Genomic DNA, 10,231 nt, shown 5'->3' on the forward strand with positions numbered 1-10,231 from the left:
GAGACCTAAATCTCTGGAATTTCTGGACATTGGAATCTGTTAGACAGAAAGAGAAAATCCGGTAAAAATAATTAAACAGATCCAAAAATTCCAAAATTTTGGGAAATGACAGGAAATCATGTTAGGAACAACTTTCATGTTGAAATTTTTTGCAGACGAGCTACAGATTTGGCGGACTTGATGCATTAGGGTCTGTCTATACCCTGACGAAGGAAAATCGAGATTTTCTCATGGAGCTGGGAAATCCGATTTTTGACAGAGGTCAAAATTACTTGGAAAAACTTCAAAATTTCCAGATCATTAGTAGATTCAATTATGAATCCGCTATAATTTTTTGAGGTCGATTTGGATTTCCCATGAGGGTGGTGCCGGAGGTTCTTTTCTGCTAAAGCGAAAATTGGAAATTCAAAAAGGCAGAAAACCCGATGTAGGGTTTGATCGGTTTAGGTGGGTTCCAAAACCAGAATGAAACTGGGTTTTTGACATAATATCACTGACACATAACCTCAACTGACATAAATTTTTTTGGGATTTAACAATGAACAAATAAACATAAAAAAAAACAGTTGGACTTTGTCTAAAACTAAGATTCTGTAGATTTTAAACTATGTAACAATGAATCCTATATAAGATGAATGAAAATAAAAGAAAATGAATTAATCTACATGTATTTTTAAAATAAAATATCACGAAATATAAAATTAAAATGCACATCAATGGGGATACAATATATTCTTTGTTGTTGGCTTGCGAAATGGAAGATCAAATCCATTGAACGGATGGATCTTACCGTTTAGTTAGCCCACACATGTAGTATGTATACTTTTTCTTTTTCTTTTTCATCTTTTTGGAATAAAGAACACACAAAACAAAAGTAAATATTAACCTACTAAACTGAAAACATTCGAATTTTTAAACTCTTCATCTCATAGCATTGAATTCACATATGGTGGTTCATTCACAAAAAGAAAAAAAAAAAGGAAAAAAAAAAGGCCCTACCTTGGATCGTTTGGGAAGAGGCGGGGAAGATGGCTTGGGTGTTGTTGGAGGCTGCAGGTGACTGTACTGGTGGAAGGGGATGGCTGGGGATTAGTCAGCCACTTGGAAGAAGTTGGTTATGGCTGCAACCAAAGAGAGGGAAACTGGATGGGCTGGAGCAAAGGGTGGCCTTTGCTGTGATTGTTGGAGCTGTGTGAGGAAGAAGCAGCTGCCCCTTTGATGCGTTGAAGATGAAGCAAGGTGGGCTGTGGTGCAGCTGCTGGCTGAAGGTGCTGGTTGTTGTGGTGGAGCTTGCTGAAGCTTGAAGCTGGAGAAGGCTGCTGGTACTCCCCTTGTGGTGGCTGCAAGTTGGTGGGTGGCTGACGAAAAGCTACAGGTGGCTGGGCTCTTGCTGCCACCAAAGAAGGTTGTGATGAAGGAGAGAGGGTGTTGTTTCAATGGCTGGAAGCTACAGCCAAGAGGTGAGAAAGAGAGAGTTCAAGGGAGAGAGAGAGAGATAGGAAGAGGTGAGTGAAGAGGTCACCGTAGCCTCTTTCTTGTTTTCTTTTTTTTTTGGTTTTTTTAACTTAGGGAAGATCCTATCTTTCCCTAAGTTTTAGTTTTAATTAGGGAAGGAAAGGGAAAGGGACTCCACGTGAATGGCTGGGCAAGAGGGAAAAGAAGGGAGGAAGGAAGGAAGAAAGAAGGAAAGAAGAGGAAAAAAGAAAGGAAAGAAAGAAAAAGAGGGAAAAAGGAAAAGGGAAAGAAAAAAATGAAAAAAAATGGAAAGTGGGGCTGGAGATTTGGGTGACCACCTTGTGGGTCCCACCTTAGGAAGAATAAAATAATTTAAAAAAAAAAGTAAAATAAATAAAATAAAACAAACCAAAAAAATAAAGAAAAAGATAATTAATTTTTTTTTCTTATAAATTAAAACAAGAAAATGCACATGGATGGGCCATCTCAGAGCGGGTCCAAATTTTGATTTTGAAATTCATTTTGACGATTAGAGGGGTAAAATAGTCTTTTCAGAAAGTTTCCAGACGAAACGAGCTATTTTTGGCAATTTTTTAAACGAGCTCGGATTTTGAAGTTTAATAGCTCGTTGCGAAGCAAATCCAGTATAGAATTTAAAATTTTGATTTTGGAAGAAATCCAGATTGTTTTTCTCGAGAAAATATTTCCAAACGAAACGAGCTATTTTTGGCAGTTTTTGAAACAAGCTCAGATTTTGAAGTTCAATAGCTCATTGCGAAGCAAATCCAATGTAGAATTTAAAAATTTGATTTTGAAAGAAATCCAGATTGTTTTTCTCGAGAAAATATTTCCAAACGAAACGAGCTATTTTTGGCAGTTTTTGAAACAAGCTCAGATTTTGAAGTTTAATAGCTCGTTGCGAAGCAAATCGGTGTAGAATTTGAAAATTTGATTTTGAAAGAAATCCAGATTGTCTTTCTCGAGAAAATATTTCCAAATGAAATGAGCTATTTTTGGCAATTTTTTAAACGAGCTCGGATTTTGAAGTTTAATAGCTCGTTGCGAAGCAAATCCAGTATAGAATTTAAAATTTTGATTTTGGAAGAAATCCAGATTGTTTTTCTCAAGAAAATATTTCCAAATTTAGAATCTTGGGGTGAAAATGCCAATTTTGGAAACCCGAGGTTTGAAATTGATTTCTGAAAACTTTTAAAAACTCAATCTGGATTGAATTTTATAAAACTAGAGTTCTGGACTTCAAAAATTAAATGAAATGTGATGAAATGTTATGAAATGCTGAGAAATGATATGAAATGATGAGAAATGACATGAAATGCTATGCAAAATGCTAACCCTGAATGAAGAATTTTGGATGTTAGACCCCGATTGACACTTGTACCAGTTCAAAAAGTGTTAAAATTGACAAAATTTGCAAAAATGGTTGAAGAAATGATTTTCGAGCTCTGCCAAGCTAGAGTAAAGCTGAAAATTAGGGTTTGAACTGGATTCAACTGAAATGAACTGGATTGAGCTGGGTTTTAGAGTTTCAGAACTCAAATGAACTCAACAAACACTGACTCAACTGACCTTTCCAACTGAATTTTCAAGAAAAGCTGCCATTTTTAGAGAAATGGTATGGAATGGTCATTGGAATGAAGTGAATTACGAACCTGAACTGGGTTTGAGCTAAAACAAAGGTCAGTAATACTGAGATGAACTAAAATCAAGTCTCAAACACTAACTCAACTGACTGAACTCGGCTCAATTTCAGCTGAAAGAGCTGAAATGGACTAAAATGGGCTCCTAGACACTTGGAAATGGTTTTGAACTGAAATTGGAGCACTTGAACTTCTGGTGAGCTCAAGTTAGACTCTGGGAAACATGACTGACTGGGAATGACTGACTTTGAGACAATTAGCTTGGATTCGAGTGAGAAATGAGCTCATTTTTGAAGAAATGATCCCATTTTGGCAGGAATGGTCAGAAATGAAAATGGTCTGTTCATTGTGAGCTCAGATGAGCTTGAGATGACTGATATTCTAACTGTCTTGAACTGACCAATGAGCTTGGTTGACTCCGACTGACTGGGGTCCGGGATGACCTAGGGGTAAAATGGTAATTTTCCTAATGAAAATGGGTAAAATGGTGCTTTTCTGAAACTGACTCGGGGTTTGACTCCTACACTGACCTAACAGGGTTGGCACTGAACAAGGAGGATTGTTTGAGAATGAGTGAGGAAAATTTGGGGTGTTTACAACTATTAAATATCATTTTGATGGCACTCTGGAGAGACACAAAGCTCGTCTAGTCGCCAAAGGCTACACCCAAACATATGGGGTGGACTTCTTTGAGACTTTCTCTCCCATAGCCAGAATGGGCACTATACGCTTAGTTACTTCTGTGGTTGTTCATCATGGGTGGAGTATGACTCAGCTTGATGTGAAGAATGCTTTTCTGTATGGGGATCTATCTGAGACGGTCTACATGCAACAACCACCTGGCTTCGAACGACAGGGAGAGTGTGGCAAAGTGTGCAAACTAAAAAAGGCAATATATGGCCTAAAGCAAAGCCCGCGTGCATGGTTTCACAAATTGTTTGAGGTGATGTCTAAATTTGGTTTTCAGAGGTCACCATCAAATCATTCTTTGTTCATAAAGAATAGCTCTAAGGGTTTTGTGACTATGGTTGTTTATGTTGATATAATTTTAACTGGAGATAATGAGCAGGAGATTTCAAGCACCAAGGCATATCTGCAGAAATACTTTATTACAAAGGATCTGGGTCCTCTCAAGTACTTGTTGGGAATCGAAGTAGCAAGAAATAGAGAAGGTATGGTTCTTTCTCAGAGTAAATATGTGCTTGATCTTTTACAGGAGACAGGGATGCTTGGTACAAAACCAACCACTATTCCCATGAATCCTAAACTGTTCTTGTATGACGAGCAATCTGAGGCAGTTGATAGTAAGTCCTATAGGACTCTCATTGGAAAACTTCTCTATGTTACTGTAACTAGGCCTGACATATCATTTGTTGTTGGCAAATTGAGTCAATTCATGGATAAACCAAGAAAAGTTCATTGGGAGGCAGCTATGCTGGTTCTTAAATACCTGAAGACATCTCCAGGAAAAGGTCTATTGTTTACAAAAGAGGCAAATCTTGATGTGGTTGCGTATACTAATGCTGATTATGCAGGGTCGGTTGATGATAGGAAGTCTACTACAGGGTTCTGTGTTTTTGTTGGTGGCAACTTAGTTTCATGGAGAAGCAAGAAACAAGCTTTAGTAGCAAGATCAAGTGTTGAGTCAGAATATAGGGTCATGGCACAAACTGCTACTGAAATGATTTGGATAAAATCTATGCTTACCGGATTGAGCATAAAGGTTTCTCTGCCTATTAAGATGATGTGTTTCATGAGAGGACTAAGCATATTGAGATAGATTGTCATTATATTCGGGATATGGTTCAAGTGGGAAATATATCAACTTTTCATGTTTCTTCAGAAGATCAAGTAGCAGATGTTTTTACCAAACCCCTTCCTATCACAGAATTCTCAAAGTGTTGTAACAAGCTGAGCATCATTGATATCTATGCTCCAGCTTGAGGGGGAGTGTTGAGAGTTATTATCGTGAGGGGTTTATTGGGTGGTCTTGTTTATATTTTAACTTTCAATGGTCTCTAGTGTAATTTTCTTTATTGACCCTAATCACTACTTAAGGGTGATTAGGGCTAATCGTGAAGGTACTTTTCTATCTTTTCTCAAAACAAGATTCAACATATACTTTAATTATATGTAATTTGATTTTTTTATAGTAGATTGGTGGATTTCTTTTGCCATTGGTTGTCTCCAGCTCTAGACCTTTGTTGTTCAAGTCTTAGGTCTCGCATGCATTACATTCAGTTGTGAACGTGATTGAAGTACTTTTGAAGCAGTAAAATATTATTTACTACTAATTACTAAATAATATTTGTCAGTTTGTATATATTTTAACTTTATATATATTTTTATAGATTCATACAAAGAAAAGAAACTGACTTTTGCACAAAAAGTTGAATGGTTTGTTTTTTGTGCAATATAATCATAAATTGAAACGAAGGTATGAGGAGAGAATGAAAAAAAGGAGATCTCGACCCCATTGTCTTAAGAGAAGTCAATGATAATCTTTGAAAATGACACATCACTTACATGAGATCTTGTTGATAAGGCATCCAGAGCGTTAAGGCATAGGGTGGGGGTAAAAATACGTGTAACTAATGTCCTAAGAAAGAAAATGTTTGACAAAGGAAAGAAGGTGGTGAGGGTGGAAGAAGAAGAGGAATAAGCTAACTCTGCAAATAAAACTGAAGAAGAAGAGCAATATATCAATGAAGATGATGATAGACTTTCAAGTTCATCTAAGGATTAAATTTAAGTTGTTATTATAAACTTATTGGTTTTTTTTTACTATTTTATACTTAAATACAGTTAAAGTTAATTATGTTATGTGTGTAGATTTGTTAAATGTCTGTATGCTTATATTTTTATTTGGTGATTAATTGGTTATGTTTTAATTTTTTGCATTGGTTATCAGTTGCATGGTTTATTTATTCCATTGTTCTTTGTTTCATTTTTTAACATGGTTATCAGTTACATTATTTTACATCTTTGTAGTGATTAGATTTATTAATTCGTGTTCTAGTAAGTCGATGGAGGGTAGAGGTCTTGGAGGATGCCTCTCAAAGAAACCTGCATTGAAATATTGTACACTATTGACTTAGAGATGCCAAAGAAATAGTGAAGTGTAATTTTTGTGATTTTATAATGCATGAAGGATTGTATAGATTTAAATATCATGTTGTGGGACATATTAACTCCACTGTGAAATTATGTAAACATAGCATTCCTTCTGATATTTGTGTTGAGCTTCTTACTAGTCTTAAAAAAGATGATGAGAGAAAGGCACAAGTACCTGCAACATTTGTGGGACAGAAATTGTATGAAGATGATCTGCCATCATCATCTCAAGCCACTAAAAGATGCAATAAATGAAGGAAATCGTTGAAATGAAGTTTGATACTGAAGAATGAAGATGACTTTTATATATAGACATATGTTTCAGAATTCTATGTTTAGTTAAATGTATTGTGTTGTTAAATGTTTTGTGTTGGACAATGTATTGAGCAGGTTATTTAATATAATTATCTTATAGTGTTTGATGACATATTTTGTTTTGTCTATTGCTTATTGTTGATTGATTTTATGTTGTATACATATTTGTTATTAATTTTAGTAGTTTGTTTACATATTTGTATATATTTTTTTTGTTTTTTTATTTGGGGCATTGCCTAGACTGCCTAGGCTTTTTAGGGGCTCACCGCCTAGGCTTCGCCTAGCGCCTATGACAACTAAGAACAAAACCACCTAAATTCACTGCAAAGTTATCAAAAAATGATGAGAAGAACGTTAAAATTGGGTGATCTAATCAATGGATTGGTCCAACCAGACACTTTCCACTTTATACTAATCTGACTCAACTTGACTCTAAAATTGATTCCCACTGGTATGGATAATCTATGGAATCAATCAGGATTGGTTAGTTGGACCCAATCTGGCCTGATTTGAGCACACCAATCTGGAATAGACACACACTAGAAAAAAAAACAAAAGAAAAAGGGTGAAGGAAAAAAGAACAGAGAAGAGTAGGCTTGATAACATGACATACAACCTAAGAAGACAACCATTTATGGCATCAGAATTTTTTAATATCAATAGGAGTCCTACCAATGATAAAATGATAATAGAATGTCGAAAGCCAGTACAATGATGGCCATGTGGAAACTGGAAAGTGATGGACGTCTTACTTTTTCTTCATTGCTTGCAGCTTGAAGCTCCAAACTATGCTTTTCCAGAAACTCACCAAAATTTGGGTCCTGGTGAAACAATGAAGCAAACATAACCTTATTAATATTTCAAGCATCCAGAAATAATGTCGTACTGAAAGAAGTATGAAGAGTTGTCTATATCACAAAAGATGCACTTGTTTTCTTTTTATGAGCAAACACAAAAGCAAAAATAAAAAACAAAAAGCACTTCTATTGCTTTAAATATGCTCTTCATACTTAAGAATACAACATTTCAAGGGTCATAACATGAAAATCTTTCTGAGCATTAGCCAGGGCAGTAAACTGGAAATATTCAGTTGAGATATAGGTCTTGGTGAATCTGACCTATCCGGATCTAGCTTAATCAAATTTAGAGTTGGATGGAAAAGGAAATATTGAACCTGTACTCGGTTAGCTAATCAGATATATTTTATAAGGAATTGGGTTGGATTACCCTTGGATCCAAATTCAAATGAAAATCTGAAAATTGCATCCGAATCTGATTATTAATCAGATTCATTTGCTATACCGATTCAACTAATCAGATTTGTACTTTTCAGATACCTGACTCAAACGTGATCGATTGACATCCCCAGCATTAGTTCATTTTGGGTAAAATTAAGTGCATTACAATGATGAATGTGAGCCATCAATTTTTTTGTCTTCAAAATAGGAGAGAAATTTTTTAAAACAAACCCTACATGTTTATATTAGTTAGACATACCATCATGTTGAGCTTCATATCTATGGTCATTTCAAGGTCTTAATTAAGTACAAGGTCGTTCTTACCTTTTTCTTCAGCCGATCTAACTTACTTTTCTGCTTCACGAGTTCCACCTGAATTGTCTTGTTCTGCTCAGATAGAGCAGTATGGTAGCTTTCATCTACAACAACAACAATTATATTGAAAAATATCCTCTTGCGATTTTACTAAAACAAAAATTTAGGATATTTCAAACACCAAATTTCACTATTGTAATTATGTTCCAACCTGAATTATCATCACTTCCATCTTTAACAAGATAAGAACCATTCAAATCCTGAAACCAATATCAGAATTCAGAACTCTTTCATAAATAAATAAGGAATTAGAAAAAGATGAGGCCGGATTTTTAGAAGAGCATGACATTACCTCAGAAAGAAGACCATCACTTTCCGAATCTGAATCTATAACTGAATCATTGTCAACATCATTACCAAAAGTATCTGCAAAAATGTCGTCGAGCGCCTGATTTGCAATACCTTCAGGATATCTGACAACAATGATGAGCATAACTATATATGAACATAAACACTTGCATTTCAAGTTAAATCGTTAATTAATTGCCTCACCTTAAGACAACTATACAAAATGGAACAAATGTATGCGCACAGATAATTCCATAATATATTGAAAGATATTACGCCCATAATCTAGCTAGAATCTCAGTAAAAAAAATTCGCTACTTTCTGGAAACTGAAAAAGCATCACTACCTCCTGAATAATCATGTCATATAAACTTGCAATATATGACTCAGACTATTTGGAAAACTCAATTGCATTTAACAATTAACCAATGGAAACAATGAAGCTCCTTAATAACATACATGAATGAGGAAAGAACTTAGTAAATTGTGAAATGCTTGACAATTAATCAGTGGGCGAAAGTGAAATTGTGTGATGCTCTCCAAAGTCGAGCATTGGTATCTTTACGATCAAGAATAATACCCACTCCACTAGAATCAACACAAAATTTCAACTGATACACTAGAAATTATTCTAAAAAGAATATCGGCATCGATTATGTCATTTAATCAACACCTAGGAAGATGAAAATGGTTTGAATTACTCATGTAAGCAGGAATTATGTTAACAATGACCTCCTAAGGCTCCTAAGAAGCGCACCCCCACAATCATTTTATCATTGAATATAATAGACCTTGTGAAATTTTTTAAAAAGGGAAGATAAGGGCAAATTGGCAACACACATTAGTCTTGTACTAGATTCTCTATGCTGATCCAAGTATGCTCTAAAATGCATAATAGCAGCATAGCACTAAATATTTACTCTTACAAGAACATCTCTTCTAGAAACATTTAGCTGTAATAGAGACTCGCAAATTTTTGTGTATGCATGTGTGCACATGTATGTGTGTGGGTTTTAACAAGAATATATGTTGACATCAATCCGATTGCAACAGTCCCTAACAAGGCCCAATCAATCATTTTTCTCAAGTAATAAAGAAAATAAGCACAAAAAACAACATATAGGAATTAAGTGCATAGGATTAATTTAAGACCTCAAAAATAAAAAACAATGTCATCCTACTCTGTGCTGTCTAACTAGGGATTGGCTCTGGGAGGATTAGGCGAACACAAGTAGGGTAGGCAGTACCAGTTGACTAGGTAACCACGTATCACTTTTGACAACATAGTTTGCAACTAAACAAAAGTTAGCAACTATCAATGGTGATTACAAGTATGTAAGGATAAAACTCAAGTAATGCAGCTATTTTTCATAAAAACATAAAATTGAATTTTGCAGTAAAAGAAAACTAAGGCAATGGAAGAAGGTATAAGCACAGTCACAAATATCATGATATTTAAAAAAAATATTATGATATCTTTTCATCAGTTCTAACATTTAAAATATCACGATATTTTTCAAAATGTTGTGATAATTTAAAATTAAAATATCATAATTTATGTTTTATAAATGATTTTAAAAAACTTTGGCTGATAATCCTATTTTATCATTCACATCTCTCTCAATCTTTTTCTCCTAACTAATTAATGGCAATAAATACTGAATGTAACTTAATCCTAAGCAATAAAGTATTTATTTCGGCCTCTGGACTCTCCCATCTTTCATTTCTTTTTCATTTTTAAAACAATGGATGAGACATATTTATTGCTTTTGGCATTTGAGTAATTTT

The 10,231-nt window shown here is 34.8% G+C and overlaps 1 long non-coding RNA gene across 1 annotated transcript; it reads right to left on the minus strand.

The window, feature by feature from the left end:
- Positions 1-7,298: 7,298 nt before the first annotated feature.
- On the minus strand, positions 7,299-8,549 carry LOC149818486 (uncharacterized). Its single transcript, XR_016427093.1, has 4 exons — positions 8,448-8,549; positions 8,307-8,355; positions 8,105-8,199; positions 7,299-7,363 (listed from the first exon to the last, which is right to left on the minus strand). It is a non-coding gene; the product is annotated as an uncharacterized LOC149818486 (long non-coding RNA).
- Positions 8,550-10,231: the final 1,682 nt, after the last annotated feature.

The sequence above is a fragment of the Nuphar pumila genome, chromosome 13, assembly GCF_984573655.1.
Source record: "Nuphar pumila chromosome 13, dmNupPumi1.hap1.1, whole genome shotgun sequence".
NCBI classification, from domain to species: Eukaryota; Viridiplantae; Streptophyta; class Magnoliopsida; order Nymphaeales; family Nymphaeaceae; genus Nuphar; species Nuphar pumila.